Raw genomic sequence first — 19,171 nt, forward strand, 5'->3', positions numbered from 1 at the left:
CAGGGCTGTACCTCATATATGCTTCACTATAATACCCTTGGCATTGATAACAGAAAGGAGAACAGAGAACAAAGTGAGAAAATCCTCCAGACAACGCATACCTACAACCCACCAGGATTTGGAGCTGGTCTACCTGCACTTTTTTTTTTTTCCCTATCTTTTGCCTAGGCTCTACAATCCTTCATTTAAGACTTCTCCATGAAACAATTGCTAAGGGTTTATAATTCAGTAGCATATCCAGGAATAGCACTGCAGACAGCCCATACACAGGTCATGCTGTTTTCACAGCTCTGAGGGTGGAAGGAGCTTTTTTTTCACACTGCAGAACTCCAAGATTGTGCTGTCTGTAAGGAACATCACTGTCACTAAACTATGCCTCCTTCCCACCTCCCCAAGCACATGCGGCACAGACTATGGCTACTTGACCTTCAATGCAACCCTTGGTAGAACTGCAGAGTTCACAGAAGAGTTTACTCATGTCAAAGTGACAGCCCTTCTTTTTCTGCATTGCTCCCCGTTTTCCTTCCTACAGCTCACCTGAGTCTGAAAGGTCTTCTTAAATAAGACCTCCCACAATTTCCCCACAAACCCCTCTCTTATCTTTTCAATAGTAACAGAACCTGGGACGGGCACAGATGTAGTTGGTCCTGCCTCCCCCGACCACATAACACTAGCCCTCAGGTCCTGGGAATCCCTCAGACCTGCTGGGACACCACATCCCCACCACAACTGGCCTGCAGGTTTACCTTCAGCAAGAACATTAAGAACAAGACCTTGGTTTCCTAGTCCCTGCTCAATTTTGCACCGGAAAGTGTCCCAAACCCTCAGCCAAATTCTAGACACAATTGAACAGTCTTCCAAATCTATTCCACCAAGCTCCTATCACCAAGCTCTCAGCCTTGGGTAAATCACACTCAGTTCCCACCATGCCTCTCACCCCAGACACTTTACCCACAGTTCAGAAACTCAATCCCACAGCCTGAGCTGGGATTTACACCATTCTCTTTGAGATACCTTAATTCACAAAGCTTCCCTTCCCTTCTCTTAACATCATGGTCATTAAACACAATGTCTGCATGATTTTACACAATTCTTTAAATATTTTCCTCTCCTACCCTGCCAGGTGGACAGGGACCCAATGGGACTTGTTAACTGCAGTATGCCCAATGCAAGGGCAGTGCCAACACATGGGAAGAGCTAAGAAAATGTCTGTTCAATGAAGGAATGAATAGAAAACAAAGCATCCCCAATCAGCCTTAGAAATAGCCTCTCGTCCATTCACCAGGACTAAACGGCAGCTGACCAATGATTTTCTCTCTTTTACTGACAGGGTCCTGGAATCAGCAGCATCAGATGCAATAAAAGCGTGAATCCTTTTCAGCGGAGTTCCCTGAGTACATTGCATAAGGAAAGGTTTACAGTTCAGATGGATGGGACCCAGCACTTCTTGCACAAGGAGAAGGGGAGAAACTGGTTTGCTTCACAAACAAAGAGCAAAACTAGGCCAAGCTTGAACAAGGAAATTACGTGAGGAAATGCAATGAAGTCTCCTCAGGTCATTCCAGCACTAAGTGGCCCCGGGCTGTGCACACAGACTCCTCTGTTGCACAGTTCTCTCCCTGCACAACGGGAGCCCAAAGTGAGATGCAAAAACGGGTCAGTGCTCACAGCTACTTTCTCCAGACTTAAAAAAGGCTGACAAGTTTGTATCTCTCAAGATATCCGGGGACTTCAAAAATGCCTCAAATCCAGACCTCACCCAACCAAACCTCCTGGCCTCTCTTCTCCAAACATTTTCAGAGAATTCTGGAAGGAAAGGGCAGACAGGACATTAAGAAGATGAAGCCCTATGAGACTTCCCTGGCAGTCCAGTGGTTAAGACTTTGCCTTCCAATGCAGGGGGTACAGATTGGATCCCTGGCCAGGGAGTTAAGATCCAACATGCCTCATGGCCAAAAAAACCAAAACATAAACAGAAGCAATATTGTAACAAATTCAACAAAGACTTCAAAAATGGTCCACATTAAAAAAAAAGAAAAACTCTTAAAAAAAATGAAGCCATGTTATAAACCTACTGTGTTCCCTCTTTTTGAAGAAGTTTTCCATACCTTAACCACTCCCATCAAAATCAGTAAAAACTCTTTTCCATCTCTGTGACATTTTAAACAATGAAGAAATCAAAGGAATGAATGAACAAATGACCACATGCATCCTACCACATACAGCTCAGGAACCAGACTTCTCAGAGCACTTCTCTCAAGTTCAAACCAAGCCTACTTTTAAATATGTCAGGAATGTAATCACCAGGCCACAGGGACAGGCCATCACAAACAGCCATACAAGTCTGTAACCCTAGACCACTTCCAAACTTTTCTCTCCTCCCTGTAAAGCAAGAGAACTTTTAAGAGCAAAGCGACTCAACTCTGACCTCCTGTCCAGCTTGGCTATGCTGCTTGGACTGTTCCAGGTCACAGGAGGATTGAAAAATAAGATTAAGAGATTCTGATAGCCCCTATTTTAGTTTCTTTTGACTTTTAGATGGAGAAAGGTATCATTATCACAACAGGTCACAAACTTTACACTCACAGGTCACTGTTGTTGGTCCTCTGTGTCTATGGGTATTGGCTGCAGGACCCCTGAGGACACCAAAATCTACAGATGCTCACGTCCCTATATAAAATGGTGCAGTACGATGAATACAGTTGGCCCTCTCCATCTTGGGGTTTGACACCTGCAGATTCAATCCTTGATTGGTTGACTGTGGGGATGTGAAACTCAGGGGTTTGGAGAGCCAACTGTACTGCAGTGTAAGCCCCCCAAACACATATGCACAGTAAGGAGCCCCACGTTAGAAACAGGAACAAAGACTGCACCTGACAGTACGTAACCACAACTTCCTTCTCGTAAATTTTCTAACTTCAGAAAACATTGCATCATCCTAATCATCAGTCTAGTACTTCTAAACAGTCATTTCTAAGATCTCTTTTTAAATTTTCATATTGGAGAAATTAAATGTCGGAAAATTTTACAAGTGGAAAATAAAAGTATATAATGACAAAAACATTCAGTGGCCAAATGTGTGGTTTAATGTGTTTTTTGTTTTTTTCCCAGAACACAGGCACTTGAAAACTACTCTCTACACTCACAGGAAAATCCTTCTTGTTTTACTTTCCCAATGCAAGGTCTTTTAGAAGCAAGCATGTCACCAGCTACAAAACCATGGCTATTCCTGGTTCTACAAAAAGAGTTCTTTTCTGTTACAATTTTTCGTGGATCTTAGAACACAATTTTATTTTTTTTAATGAAAGGTTGCTTTTATTTTTTAAAAAAGTTAACCCAAAACTACTCCTGAAATCCAAAGAACAGAGTACATTAAATGCTTTCATCAGTCCATTCTTTCCTACTTAAGTGGAACTTGCATTGTTTTTTCTACTTCTTCCCTCCCCCTTCTACACAGGTGGTTATTTGCAAGGCTATAAGGAAATATATTTCAAACAATCTGTTGGCAAAACATCATTGTAGACTGAGGTTATTAGAGATCATATTTTAGACTGATGGTAGTGGTCAAGATTAATGATCAGTAACTCCTTCATTCATTCACATTCATACACACACACACACACACACACTTCACACCAGGGCTGCCAAGCCATAAATGAAGCAAAACATGCCTTTTTTCTAGGGTATGTCTGGGTGGTTGGGTACATGAGTGACTTTTTTTTCCCTGTTTTTTTTCAATTTGTTAATAAACATATATAATTTTACACCTAAAAGCTTTAAACTGGAAACTACTAGCACTAAGAAATCTCTAGACATGCACCTCAGATATTATCTCAAAGCAATTTGTACAGTTGAAATCTCCAATGTGATGAAAGGGGGACAGAGTCCGAGGAGAAACTAAGTACCTGTTGGCAAGTTAAAAATATAAAGCCTAACAGGCCTTATTCAAATTTTCTATATTTGTCTTAAATATCACACTCATTCTCATCAAAGAACTTTGCTCTACTGTCATTGACTCAAGTCTTCCCGCGAAAGGCAGGCTATGGTATCTTACTACAGAGAAGATCTGCCATTTATCCTCTACGGGATTCCTCTCCATATTTCAGAAGGACTGTTACCACCCCCTATAAAGCTCGTCAAAACTTGGCCAGAGGCATCCCCGCCATCCCAGAGGGAACCCGAAGATGCTAGGGGGAGGAGTTATGAGAATCAAAATTTTAGGACGCCTTGGGTACAGACGCCACCCAACATACTGGGTTCACTGGAGCAATAGGAGCGGAGCGGAGAGGAGGCAGAAATGGAAAAGTTACTTGCAGGCTGTTTGGGAAACTGTGCCCCGATCACCTTTCAACCAGCGGGGCAACCCCCGCGCTGCCCCTCCTTTGTTTGTCCAGGCGGAGGCTCCGCGGCGGCCAGGGCTGCGAGGTGCGAGCCGGGCGCCCCCGGCTCGGCATCGGGCCGCGCGCGACGCAGCCGGTGGGCAGCGCATCCCCGCTCCAAGCAGGGTCTCTCCATTTTCAGGGCCGAGGAAGCAACAATAAGCCGAGCGCAGCGGCCGCCCAGGCTCGCCTCCCTGGCGGCACTCCCCGTATCCCCTGCACCCCCGGGTACCAGGGACTCCCCGCACGCGGCCCCTGCCACGCCCCGACCCCGCACCCCGGACCCGTCCCCTGCACAGCGCGGGGTGGCCGGGGATCCCCGCAAGCCCACCGCCCTGCGCACCGTAACCCTCCAACGCCCGCACGCAAGGACCCCCGCCCCAGCGCCAGCCGCGGGGAGGGGAAGCCTGGCGGCCCTTCCCACCGGGAAAACCTCGCGCCGGGGGTCAGAGCAGGGTGGGCGGCCACGCCGTAGCCCTGGCGGGCACCCCGCCTCCCCTCAGCTCCCAGTCTTTGTGTGCAAAGTAAGTGCCGGAGGCGAACCCACCTCGGCGCGCGCACAAAGGCGCGCGGCTCCCTCCCCGGCGCTCGCTCCGGGCGGCCGCGGCGGCACCCAGTGGCCCAGCAGCTGAGAGCGGCCCGGGCGGTGGCTCCGACGGCGGTTGCTACCCGTCCGGCGCTGGGCGGCTCTTTCACACCCCGCGGCCCAGCGCGTCCGAATTAAGCGGCGGGGCGGGGCGGGGGCGGGGCGAGGTTGCTGAGGCCACGCCCTCGGACACGCCCCGCCGCGCTGGCTGGAGCTCGGCTCTCCGGACCGTGGCCCACTAGGGCTACACCGGGAAAAAGTCAGCGGGTTTGGTTCCGGAGGTTTTTCTTCTGTGGTTTTAGTTTGGTTCGCTTTGGGAACTCTCGAAGGAGAGAGAATACTGTATTGGAACAAAAAACTGAGTATCACCAGATGAGAGAAATGGGAAATTACACACACACCACCATCCCCGCAAGAACAAGCACTCTGGGGTGTTTGGCTGCTGTTGTCTGGCTTCAAGCTTCCCCATTAAAATCCTGCCAACACGTCTCCAGAGAAAACTCAAAGGGACAGGGAATCAGATTTGTTTTGTAACCGTACAAATTTACTGACCAACCAGGGCCTGAAACCCAGAGACCGGGTAATTTGTTCAGACTCCTCCTCCTCACTCATGAAAGGGTATTTAAATTTTTAGGAAAGGAGAAAAAGGTTTGTTTCGCCTCTTTTTTTTTTTTTTTTCCTCTCAGGTTTTCATTTTTCTCAGCTCTCTTAGAGCAAATTGCTTCTCTGCCCAACCCTAAGACTCTTAGATTACAATCTACCTGAATCACAGCAGGTTAAAAAAAAAAAAATGGTGGGGGAGGTATCTGTTTCAGAGTAACAAATAAAGACAACAGTAATGGGTTTTAGATCAAAAGCTTTTTAATTTTCTTGGCTGCAGATGAATAAGCACTTGTTTATGGGCAAACCTTTCTGACCGAAACAGCTTGGGTCATGATCACACAAAAAAGTCATATCAATTATGGGTTTTAGTAAACCAGTTGGGACTTCCGGGGTGGCTCAGGGGTAAAGAATCCACCTGCCAATGCAGGAGACTCCGGTTCCATCGTGGGTTGGGAAGATCCCCTAGAGAAGGAAATGGCAACCCCTTCCAGAATTCTTCGTCGGGATAATCCCGTGGACAGAGGAGCCTGGCAGGCTACAGTCCATGGGGTTGCAAAGAGTCTTGTACATGACTTAGCAACTGAGCAGACGAATCAATGACTTCCTCCAAAGATGCTCTGAAGTCATAACACTTTAGAGTCTGGTCATCCCTAGGCCTTGAAGCCTGCTAGGGGGTGGGATCACCTGCCACAGGATTTAGAGAGACAGTGTCTTCCAAGCCCCAAAATTGACCTGTGTGAACTTTATCCGCTTTGTTCCCCACAAGTCTTACTTCTCTCCCATTCTTGGGTTGTGTTGGCTCTGCTCTTGACAATGGATCCATCAGTCACCAAACCAGAATCTGGGATCCGGCCTAGATTTTCCCCACTCCCCACATGGGAGTCAGTTCTACATGATGCCTTGATGGCTCTCCCTGCCCCTATCCCACCGGTTCTGCCACAGTTGGCCTTTGGGATCTGTCACCACCCTATAGCAGTAGGCTCCCAATATCCCCAGCCTCCCATCTCATATATGTTTTTCCTCCAGATTGCTTCCCCAGTGAACTTTCAAAGTTCTAATCTGCTCTTAAAACCCTTAGCTAGTGGGAAGCTACTATATAGCACAGGGAGCTCAGCTCTGTGCTCTAATATGACCTAGAGGGGAGAGATGGGAAGGGTGGGAGCAAGGCTCAAGAGGGAAGGGATATATATATATATGTATATATATATACATATAGCTGATTCACTTCAATGTACTGTAGAAATAAACATATCATGATGCAATTACATTCCAATTAAAAATAAATAAATAAAATAAAAAATCCTTTAAAGGATATCCAATTCCTACTACATGACCCAGTTCAAGTTCCTTCACACAGTACCCCAAAGAGCAACACATTTCTTGATGTCACTTTGATGACCTTCCTGGGGTCTTTCTACTTCCCCCAAACACATACCCATGGCTCCACTCAGCCAGAGTGCTGTATTTGCTAAATGGCCCTATTTTGTGACTATGAGGACTGCATGAAAGAAGTCACCTGCTGGCTTTTCTACCAGCACACTTCTGCTGCCTAGCACACTTCCCCACCCCAATCCCCAAGAGCTCCTCTCCTCTCTGAAACCCAAGTTCCTCTGAGAAGACTTCCTAACTTGCTCAAACTGAATGGACTTTTTCTGCCCCTCTGTACCTAGTATGACCTTATATGTGTTATAATGTGTCACACATTATAAATATGTGCCCTCCTTGAGCAGAGTTTATACGTGATAGATGTACATATCTTCACAGATACATATTAGATATGTATATATATATATATACATAGCCTCCTGCTTAACCTAGTGTCTGGCATATAAGGAATGTTAGGGACTGAATAATGTCTTCCCCAAATTCGTATGTTGAAACCCAAACCTCTAATGTGACTATATCTGGAGACAGGGCCTTTAGGAAGGTTAAATGAGGTCATAAGAGTGGGGACCTAATCCAGTAAGACTGGTGACCTTGTAAGAAAAGGAAGAGATACCAGAGGTCTCTCTGTCTCTGTGTGTGTGTGTATGTGTGTGTGTGTGCGTGCACACACATAGAGGCCATGAGAGAACACAGCCACAGGCAGTCATTCGCAAGCCAGGAAGAGCTTCACCAGAGACCAACTCTGCCAGCACCTTGGTCTTGGACTTCCAGGCTCCAGAACTGTGAGAAATAAGTGTCTGTGGTTTAAGCCACTGTTACGGCAGCCTGAGCAGAAGGATGCCTTCTATAGATCCACCAGTGAGTCTATAACGTCCCCTTAAAGCAGCCTGGACAAACATTGATGACGCCAGGACAATGGACAGAGTGTCTAGATATGATAAGTGACCACACAGCCTCTTCCCTGCCCTGGAGAGAAACAGAAACATGCAACTTATTCCCTAGACTGGGGTATTAATGTCCAGAAGGTCTCAGCCTCTTCCTTACCTTTGTATCAAGAACCATTACTTCTTCTAAACCAAAAACAATAGGAGGAGATCAAATATTTACTTTGCACTTCTTGAGTCAAAGCTTTATTAAAAGATAGGACACCAATACTCATTCATTAAGTCTACGGTTTGGGGCTTTTATCATATTTCACATTCCTGAGAATCTTAAGGAGATCTTAATTCAGATAGGATCAAATATCCAATTTGGCTTGGGACCCCTGGAGTCACTATGGGTGGAACCGGAAATAAGAACTTAAAGATTATGGACTAGGACTTCCTTGGTGGTACAATGGATGAGAATACACCTGTCAGTGCAAGGGACACAGGTTGCATCCCTAGTTGGGAAAGATTCCACATGCCTCGAGTAACTAAGCCTTCGTGCCGCAACTACTGCTCCTAAAGTCTGTGCTCCACAACAAAAGAAGCCCCCACAGTGAAAAGCCCACACACCACAAAGAAGAGTAGCCCCCACTCACTGCAAAGACCCAGAGCAACCAAAAAGAAATAATTTTTTTTAATTTTAAAAAGGTAATGGACTAGAGTGTTGGGACTTCCCAGGTGGCAATCACCTGCAAGAGTGTTGGGTCTTCCCAGGTGGCAATCACCTGCAAGTAAGACAAAGGTTTGATCCCTGGATCGGGAAGATCCCCTGGAGAAGGAAATGGCAACCCACTCCAGTATTCTCACCTGGGAAACCTCATGGACAGAGGAGCCTGGTGGGCTACGGTCCATGTATACAGTCACACAGAATCAGACACGACAGAGCAACTTGGCATGCACAAACACGCAGGGTGATATTTATGCTTGAATCCACAGCCTCTATCAACAGCACCTGGACCGTATTCAGGGCATGACAGATGTTTGTCCAGTAAATAAGCCTGGACTTTCAGGACACAGCTAGACTTTCCAGGGGTTACATCAGGTGACACATAACTCTCATCCTGAGTCTGATGTCCTGGTAGATTCCATATTCTGGGTGTGGACAGAACCTCAGGAAGTTAGGTGAGCTGGCAGCACCTCCCTGGGTCTCTAGTCCTGGGCTGGCACAGTTCACCAGGTGTACAGAGAGCATTTGCTCACTTTCTCCAAAAGTAAAACAAAGAAAATGTTCCTCTGAGTGGTTTTTGAGTCTGTTAACCAATCATTAGTGATAGATTCTCTACTGCAGAGTACACATAATAATCTTCCATCTTACAACACTCACCCAAAAGACCACCCATACTCTCAGCTTTAACCTCAGCCTTCTGCTTTGACATCTGGGACCTTTTATATTCTTTCCTAAAGAAAACTGAGGAAAGCAGAGATGAACATGTGGAGGGAACATAAAATAGAACAAAGCGAATCAATTTGGAATGAGATATGTTGTGTTTTAATCTCCCACTTGGTTATTTTCCCTATGTATGATCTTGAAAGAGTTGCCTTATGCTCGAACCATCATCCTGCATAGCTCCCAACAGATGAGAAAGGCTTAAAAGTGCCCAAGAGGAGGGAAGTATTTTTATATATCTGTACCCTTTTGTGTCTTAAATTTTGCACCATGTACATGGCCATTTGAATAGATAAGAGTTCATTCAAAAAGAAATAGAATCTTAATTTTCAGTTCACATTTTAAAAGTCATATTCTTCAATATCTGTATCAGTTATCTATTAATGAATAACCCAGCATGTCAAAACATAGTGGCTTAAAATAATGACTGATTTGCTCACTGTGCTGTGGGTTGGCAATTTGGAGGAGGCTCAGCTGGGATACCTTGCTTCTGCTCTGTTTGGTTTCTGTTCTCTTTCACTCTATCATGCATTTGCTGTCACCTGGGAGGTTGGCTATGGACCGACTTGTCCTGAGTGGCCTCAAAGTCCAGATGTTGACTGGAGCTGTCTGCTTGGGTACCTCAGATGCAGGCTCACAGGGACTTCCTCCCACGGCAGCTGGTCCCAGAGGGTGAAAGAGGAAGCCATCAGGCCTACTGAGATCTAACCTCATCCTGCTACATTCTATAGTTTGAAAATATCACAGGTTTGGGGGCTCCACCCCTTGGAGCATGAGCATTTGTGAGTATGGGAATGGAATAACTTCATTAAATATGCTAACAGAACCCGTAAGAAAAAGGAACCCTCTTCCCTTTAATAGTTAATGGTTCCCAAGAGCCAATAAGTTCCAGAGCAAGACATACCACACAAATTCTCCAGCAACGCAGGAACATAGCCCTGAGCGTCAACATACAGGCTTCCTAAAGTCACACCAAACACATAGACCCATCTCAAAACTCACTACTGGACCCTCCATTGCACTCCAGAGAGAAGAAATCCAGCTCCACGCACCAGAACACCAATGCAAGCTTCCCTAACCAGGAAACCTTGACAAGCCAATTGTCCAACCCCACCCACTGGGAGAAACCTCCACAATAAAAAGGGACCACCAGAATTCAGAAAGGCCACCCCAAACACAGCAATCAAAACAAGATGAAAAAGCAGAGAAATACCCAGCAGGTAAAGGAACATGAAAAATGCCCACCAAGCCAAACAAAAGAGGAGGAGATAGGGAATCTACCTGAATAGTTAATGGTTAATCTGCTACAAAGCGTCTGGCAAACCTAATAACACAGCCCTGCTTCATAATGTAACTAGACACTCTGCCATTTCTAGTCTAAAATTCAGCAGAGTTTTCATTTCAAAACCTTTAATATATGTGTTGCCTAAAATGCTTGATTTTGATTTTGTTTTTACAAAACACTTGTCTTTATTACTCATAATTTTAAAATCAGAGGGACTCTATAAGATGGTGATTCAACTTTGCAACTAAACATCCCTTAAGAATCCAAAGAAACAGCGGTTAGTCACATAAACACCTAGGGCATGGTGCAAAGGTCTGACCTCTCCGTCTTTTTCTTTACATAAATCCAAAGCCGGAAAAAAGGAAGGATTTCCTGAGTGTCTTCCTGTACATTTACACAAAAATCTCTAAAAGCAAAGAGAGGGGAAAAAACACTCAAACCCTCATCCTGTCAAAAATATTCAGATGTCTTAGTGGTAGGTATATATTAATGAGTAAACAAACCATCTCTGCACATAAGCATAGTAAAGACAATTCCTCCTATATGTTTCCTAATTCTAAAACCAACATAGAAAACAAGTGGCCAGTTCACTGAGAACACTCTGCATTTGCTCCAGCTTTTTTTTCTTCTTGCTCTACATTCCAGATACATTTCTATTAGCAGAAAGTATCCCTTAAAATGGCCATAATGGTAATAACTAGTTGAATGCTATTTATATGTATTCACCTGCCTTTTAAACAATGCAATAAAGTAAGTTCATAAAATTATAAAATAAAGACCAGGCTAGGGCAGAAGAGATCTAAACCATGGCTCTGCTACCAACTAGCTTTGTGATTTTGGATAAGATATTTAACTTACTGTAGGCTAATGCCTCTGGATTTAGTGGTTAATGATTCAATTGAAATCTATATCTAGTTAAATGAATGTTCTGTGTAAAAAAGACAGCACCATTGCACACACACACACATATATATTATATATATATATATATTTAAAGAGGTGTGTGTATACATATATGTTCTATCTAAAAATTACAGTATTAATGGTTTTTCTGTTGCTATCCCATCTTGGCTGGAAATTGGGGGCTGCTTAATCCACTTTGGGCTTGCAACTAAAGTCCAAACTGCAAACTAATGTTAAATCTTGCCACAGAAAGTTTGCTTATTAACTCTGCCTAGAGAATTGCCACATAGTTGAAGTGCTAATGATTCCTGGGCTTTAAAAATTGTTCTCTGAGTGATAACATTCTTTTATGTGTTCCACCAAAATTCAACATGGACTAAAATGCTACCTAATGTCAGGTATAGCTGGACAATATTAATATTAGTAAATATTTGAACTTGATAAGGGAAAAGTTCCCACATGGCACAGTGCTAAAGAATTCACCTGCCAATGCAGGAGATACAGGAGACACTGGTTCTATCCCTGGGTTGGGAAGATCTCTCGGAGAAAGAAATGGCAATCCACTCCAGTATTCTTGCCTGGAAAATTCCATGGATGGAAGAACCTGGCAGGCTACTGTCCATGGGGTCGCCAAGAGTCGCTCAGCTGACTGAGTGACTAGGCACACACCCATGAAGGAAAATTAGAGAGAAAGACTGAGTGATAAAAAGGACAGAGTCCTGTGGGGTGGCTGAAGGCTAGTTTCTGGCAATGTTTGTAATCCTTCCTGGCACCTCTCAGTCACTGCCATTGCGCAAAACAACCTGCGTTGTTCTGATTGCAGCCTGACCTGATGATCCCCCTTTTGCAAGTCAACAGCTGAGACACATTGCAAGAAACCGGACTTTGACATGCACCTGCTTTTCCCAAATCATTTCTCCCTACAACAACTGCTTACACCATCTGCTCTCATCTACATGAGTGCATAAACAACTAGTGGGTTGGCCAAAAAGTTTGCTCGGGTTTTTTTGTAACAACTTATGGAAAAACCTGAACAAACTTTTTGGCCTCCCCAATAGTTAAATGGATAAATGAAGAAATGCAAAGATAGAGTAGAAGCTATTTCTTTTTCTTTAAAAGATCAATAAAATTGAAAAACTTCTGTCCAAAATGATGAGAGACAGAGAGACAAAATTTTAAAAATATTAGGAATTAATGTGGAGACATAACTATTGATACTCAAGACACTCAAAAGAGAATATAGAAATACCAGGGACAACTTTATCTGAAGATTTAAATGAAATGGAAAAATTCCTAGAAAAAATCAACTTGCTCCAAGTGATTCAGAATGAAATAGGAAACTGGGAGAATCCCACACACTTTCGATGAGTCAAATCACCAGTTAAAATTTTCTCACAGGATAGGAGGAACCTAGTAGTATGGAAATTGATTTTCAGAATGATTAATGATATTCATGGCTTAGTTATATATATGTCTCACCTTTTTGAGAGACAGTTTATCAATGTGACCAATCAAAAGCAGAACTTCTCTTTTTTCCTCTCAACTCCCCTCAGTTCAGTTCAGTTGTTCAGCCACGTCCAACTCTTTGCGACCCCATGGGCTGCAGCACACCAGGCCTCCTTGTCCATCACCAACTCCTGGAGTTTACTCAAACTCATGTCCATTGAGTCAGTGATGCCATCCAACCATCTTATCCTCTGTCATCCCCTTCTGCTCCTGCCTTCAATCTTTCCCAGCATCAGGGTCTTTTCCAATAAGTCAGTTCTTCGCATTAGGTGGCCAAAGTATTGGAGTTTCAGCTTCAGCATCAGTCCTTCCAATGAATATTCAGGACTCATTTCCTTTAGGATGGACTGGTTGGATCTCCTTGCAGTCCAAGGGACTCTCAAGAGTCTTCTCCAACACCACAGTTCAAAAGCATCAATTCTTCGGTGCTCAGTTTTCTTTATAGTCCAACTTTCACATCCATACATGACTACTGGAAAAACCCTACTTACGCTCTTATCAAGAGGACCCCTGACAGTCTCCATCCTATAACTTTAGGGTAATCATTTCCTCTCTAGGGCCCCACATCTACTTGGGTCACAAAACCAGTCCATTGCTTTCACTGTTTTTCTCTCAAATCTACATGTTCTTCTCCATCTCTATCAAATTCTGCCTGGACCACAGATACATAATCTTCATTGAATGGACATCTATGAACACTCCTCCCATGCACCCCACAAAGCGAACACTACTGCGTAAGCCATAGCACCTGTAGTGCATGTCCAACATAACTAGTTAGTTACATAAGGCTTCCTTCCTCAGATCCAAACCTTTAGTTACCCTTTGATTAAAATTAAAAGTTACTTCTTTCTTTAAGAAATTATTTTCGGAAAAGTGGAAAGTCCCCCCCACACACACACACAATGGTAACTATGTGAGATAGCATGTTAATTAGCTTGACTGTAGTAATCATCCCACTACATATGTATGTATCAAATCAGCATGTTACACATTGTAAATATATACAACTTTTTTTTTCAAATGGCTTTCTTTTCCATCAAACAGTTGTCATATAGAGCCAATGTTAATGAATTCAGTTGAGCCGAAAATTAAGAACACATATAGAGGCAGGGGACGTTTACTCTTATAGAACAATGCATTTTCTCATGAATTATAGTTACTGATCAGATTTATTACTTTACAAGAACTGTACACATTTTCAGAAATAGTAGCTTCTGGGACTTCCCTGGTGGTCCAGCAGATAAGACCCTGCACTTCCAATGCAGGAGGTGTGGGTTCAATCCCTGGTCGGGGAACTAAGATCCCACATGCCACATCCAAAAACAAAACAAAAAAGAAATAGTAGCTTCTTAAGGATTTAGAAAGACCTGGATCTTACATAATATTGCTTATGAACAATTATCAAAACATATGCCTAGATAATTTTTCCTAATTAGCTATGTTCTTTGTATAATTAGGATGAAAATAGATAAGCAAAACTGAACAATTCTGAATATTTCTTCTTTCATGAAACTTTTCTGATATATTGCACTACTTTGGATAATAAATTTAATACATTTCCTGGTTTTTCTTATCTTCTCAAAATAGAAGTGAATTCCCAAATAACCCTTTTGGTAATTAACAAAGTGATGTGTACATTTAGAATTAGCATGTTCTTTTATCATCATTTATTTTTGAGCAAGTTATAACTCCCAACAACGGAGGCGGGGGGGGCGGAATCAAATATTTTCACAGTTTGGAGGTTATAAAATAACTAAAAATGCCTGGAGAACAGTACCATGTCTTGTGTAAGATTTAAAAAATGCTTGTTTTGCCCACTAGAGAACCGAATATAGTGATTGAATGCCCAGACCAACTGATGGAAATTTCTGTCTCATGTCCCCTGCTGAGCAGCTGAGTAACCTTGGCCAACTTATTCAGCTTCTCTAAGCCTCGGTTTTGCCATCAGTTAAATGGGGATTTATTCATTTAACACATAATTCTCAGATACATTTTTCTGTTGTTCCAGGCCCTGTTCATTCTAGTCCCTGGGAATACAACAGTGAACACAATGGGAAAAAATCCCTGCCTTTATCTGATACACATTCTAGACGAGGAAGTCAAACAAGAAAGGAAGGAATGAAAAAAGAAGGAAAGAGAAGAGAAGAAGAATAGAAAGGCATATAATATGTCCAATAGCATTAGTTATTCCTACGCTATAGAAGAAACCAAGTGGGATAGATAACTAACAAGGACCTACTGCATAGCACAGGGAATACTCAAGTACTCAATACTCTGTGATGGCTATATGGGAAAAGAATCTAAAAGAGAGTGGACATATGTATACGTATAACAAAGATACACTTTGCTGTATACCCGAAACTAACACAACATTGTAAATCTCAACTATAGTCCAATAAAACTTTAAAAAATAAAATAAGCTGGGAAGGTGATAAAAAGTGGTGATGGCAATGTGTAATTTTAAATTGGGTGGCAAGGGAAGGTTTCTCCCAGAAAGTGACATTTGGGCAAACACCTGGAGGATATGAAGGCACTCCTTGTGCAGGCATTGGGAGGAAAATCTTTGCAGGCAACTAGAATAGCAGTGCAGAGGGCATGAGGCTGACACACACAGCAAATTCGAGAAACAGCAAGAAGGCAAACAGTTGAAGGGCAGGTCCAGAGGAAATGATGGATGATGAAGTCAGATCACAGAAGGCCCCATGGGCTGTTGGAGGGCGTCTGGCTTTAACTCCGAGTGAGCTGGGAAGCCACCAACAGAAGATTTCGAACAGAGGAGAGACCAGTTTGATGTACATTTTCATGGGATCACGCAGTTGCATGGTTGAAGACAGACTCCAAGGGAACAAAGGTGGAAGCAGAAAGAATGTTTGGAAGACTATGCATTCTTCTGGGAGAGAGAAGGTGGCGGCTGGAACCTGAGTGATGAGAAAGAGTCACATGACGGAAATTGTGAAGGTAAAACCAGCTGAATTTGCTGACAGATTATGAGATGGTGAGTGAGAGAGAAAAAGAGTCAAGGGTGACTTCAAAGTTTGGGGCTTGACTTGGACCTGGAAGAATAGCATTTCCTTTTTCTGAGAAGGTGGAAGAGTTCAACTTTGGGTATGCTTAGTCTGAGCCGCCCTCCATGATCCAAGTGAAAAGATCAAATAAGTAGAGCTGACCCTTGAACCACATGGGTGTGAACTGCATTTAAACCAGGATATTTTCACTAAATACGCACTACAGAGTCTTGACTGGCTGAATCTGCCCATGAGGAACTGTGGATATGGAGGGCTGATTATCAATTATACCAGGATTTTTCGACTCCAGGAAGGGTCCGTGCCTATAATATCTGCATTGTTCAAGGATATTGAACAAAGTACTTGGATATGGGTTTGGAATTAACAGGAGAGGTCCAGTCTGGAGCTATACATTTAGAAATCATCAGTGGGTATACGATACTGAAAGCTGGGAAACTGCATATGTCACCAAGGAAATGACTGAGGTCTCTGCCATGGGCCACCTGGCATTTAAAGATTAGGCAGGTGACTGAAAAGTAGCAAAAGATACAGAGAATGAACGGCCAGTGAAAGAGAATGAAAACCAAGAGATCAGGGCCCTGGAGGCCAAGCAGAGCCAATGTTTCAAGAAAGGGAGAGTGGTCAGCTGTCTCAAACACTGCTGGAGGCTCAGTGAGATGGGGGCCAAGAGCTGACCATTGGATTTACAACCTCCATGTCACTGGTGGGGCAGAAGGGATGGAGACCTGGATGGGGCAGCTCAAGATAGAATGGGAACCAATGTTCATGGTGGCACTTTTTTTTTTGTCCACATCATGCTACTTGTGGGCTTATATTTCCCTGAACAAGAATTGAATCCAGGCCCTCAGCAGTGAAAGCACAGAGTCCTAACTACTGGACCGTGAGGGAATTCCTGCAGCACTATTTGCAATAGCCAAGCCGTGGAAGCAACCTAAGTTGCCGTCAACAGATGAACAAAAGGATGTGGTACATATATATATATAAATATACAATGGAATATTACTCAACCATAAAAATGAATGAAATCTTGCCATTTGCTGGAACATGGATGGGCCTAGAGGTTATCATACTAAGTGAAGTAAGCCAGACAGAGACAGACTAATATTATATGATATCACTTATATATGAAATCTAAAAAGTAATGTGAATGAACCTATTTACAAAACAGAAACAGACTCACAGACACAGAAAGCAAACTTATGGTTACCAAAGGGGAAGGGTGAGGGATAAATTAGGAGCTTGGGATTAACAAGTACATACAACTATATATAAAATAGATAAGCAACAAGGGTTTACTGTATAACACAGGGAACTATATTCAATATCTTGAAATAATGTAAATGGAAAATTTTACAACATATATAAATATATAAAATATATTATACTTCTATGTTCTATATATTATTTACAATATAAATTTATTATAATTATAAATTATCATATATATTATAATCACATATAAAAAATATATATGAAGCACTTTACAGTATGCCTGAAACTAACACAATATTATAAATGAACTACATTTCAATTACAAAAAAGAAAGAACAGGAGTGGAGGAACTGGAGGCAGCTGGTATAGGCAACTTTTTCTAGGGAGGTAGGTGATGTTAAATACAGAGCTAAGAAAGGTTCTATTAATATTTGTTTTATTTTTCCATTGGAAGAACTTGATGGCATGATGAGGCCTAGGTGTAATTCTTGTTACTTTCTTTGTAAGCTGATGAGGATGATCCTGTATGGAGAGAATTAGTGATTATCCTTATTGGCATTTTGAATACTAAACCCTAACCTTGCTAACGGGAACGCTTTGCTCCAGCCAGTTTCCCTCCCATTGGCGTGAACATACTTGCTCCCACCTCTGAACCTTGCTCATACTGTTCCCTCAGGCAGGAATGCTATTCCTTCCCCTTTTAACAGATCCAAATTCTACCCATGTTTTTGTTGTTGTATTGTTTTCCTTTTTTACTGTGAGGCATATGGGATCCTCATTTCCGGACAAGGAATCAAACCCGAGCCCCCTGCATTGGAAGCGTGGAATCCCAACCACTGGAACACCTGGGAGGTCCCTCTGCCCATGTGTTAAATTTCAGCTCAAGCCCTACTTTCCCCATGAGGCCATCCCTAATTTTCATCATCTGGATTCATTGCTTCTTTTTTTTCTTTATAACAGCCAGTATTTTTCAAACACTTATTAAATATCTCTGTCTGCAAAGGAGTGAGCTAGATAAGAACACCCTGATATAAAGCACAATATCTACACTCTAGAAGGCAACAAACTTGTTATCTGTCACATATTATAATTTTTTTGTACCTATTTTTTTTTCCTAATTACCTTGAAATCTTGAAGGCAGGCAGGAATCAATATTTTCATCCTCTTGGTGTTTTTAGTATAATGAGAGAGCCATGAGACAAATGAGATAGATATTGTTTGAATTATATTAAAAATTCAGTATGATGGAATTATTAACAGGACCATTATGTTACTTCCTGATTGTAGAAATAATCACCCAAAAACTCAGCTTCCAGTTTATTCCCTCAAACATTTTTATGACAATTATTTCTAATCGTTCCAAAAGATGTTAGATATTTCCCTGCTGTGTCACAAAAAGTTTCTTAAAGTAATTATTTCAAAAAATGATTCTGATTTCCTTGTGGTAGGCAGAGCTGTGTCTTTATTGGGAATTTTGATAAAGGCACATTGCCCACTTGCTGGAGTGGCTGTTTTTTTAAGACTCAGTTTTCTATATAAGAAAAGAATCTGATTCTATGGAGCGATTGGAAACTTGTGTTTCAATATAGATCGAGGCCAATGAAAAGACAAGGGACATTGTTTACTGAGATTTCTACAATGCTCTGTGCTCTCTGGATGACACAGTCAGCCCAGGGGACTACTGATGAGGTTGAAACATGAATATGCATGAGCTTGAATCACACCCAGAGGCTGATAAAGGGTATTGTCCCTCGCCTGGGTCCGCCTGGTATTAAAAAAGTGGAGGCACTCAGAGAGTATACAGCTGGCAAGTCTGTGGCAGATTTTCTCCTAGGCTTCTGAGAACACAACACTTGATTGAATAAGAACAGCAATCATGTAGCAGATGCAAACTGGGATGAATAAACAAGGTTCTACTATCTAGCACAGGGAACTACATTCAATATCTTGTGATAAACCATAACGGAAAAGA

At 42.7% G+C, this 19,171-nt stretch overlaps 1 protein-coding gene across 2 annotated transcripts in view; it reads right to left on the reverse strand.

The window, feature by feature from the left end:
• FAM107B (family with sequence similarity 107 member B) overlaps positions 1-19,171 on the reverse strand; it is a 205,001-nt gene that overhangs the window by 66,195 nt on the left and 119,635 nt on the right. Inside the window, exon 1 of one of the 2 annotated variants that reach the window (XM_061126265.1) lies at positions 4,927-5,063. The exons of the other annotated variant lie outside the window; for it this stretch is intronic. The gene's annotated coding sequence lies outside the window, so the exon portion shown is untranslated. Of the gene's footprint in view, positions 1-4,926; positions 5,064-19,171 lie in introns of those variants that run through there. 2 annotated transcript variants of the gene reach the window in all.

Source organism: Dama dama, chromosome 23 (genome assembly GCF_033118175.1).
Source record: "Dama dama isolate Ldn47 chromosome 23, ASM3311817v1, whole genome shotgun sequence".
Taxonomy (NCBI): Eukaryota; Metazoa; Chordata; class Mammalia; order Artiodactyla; family Cervidae; genus Dama; species Dama dama.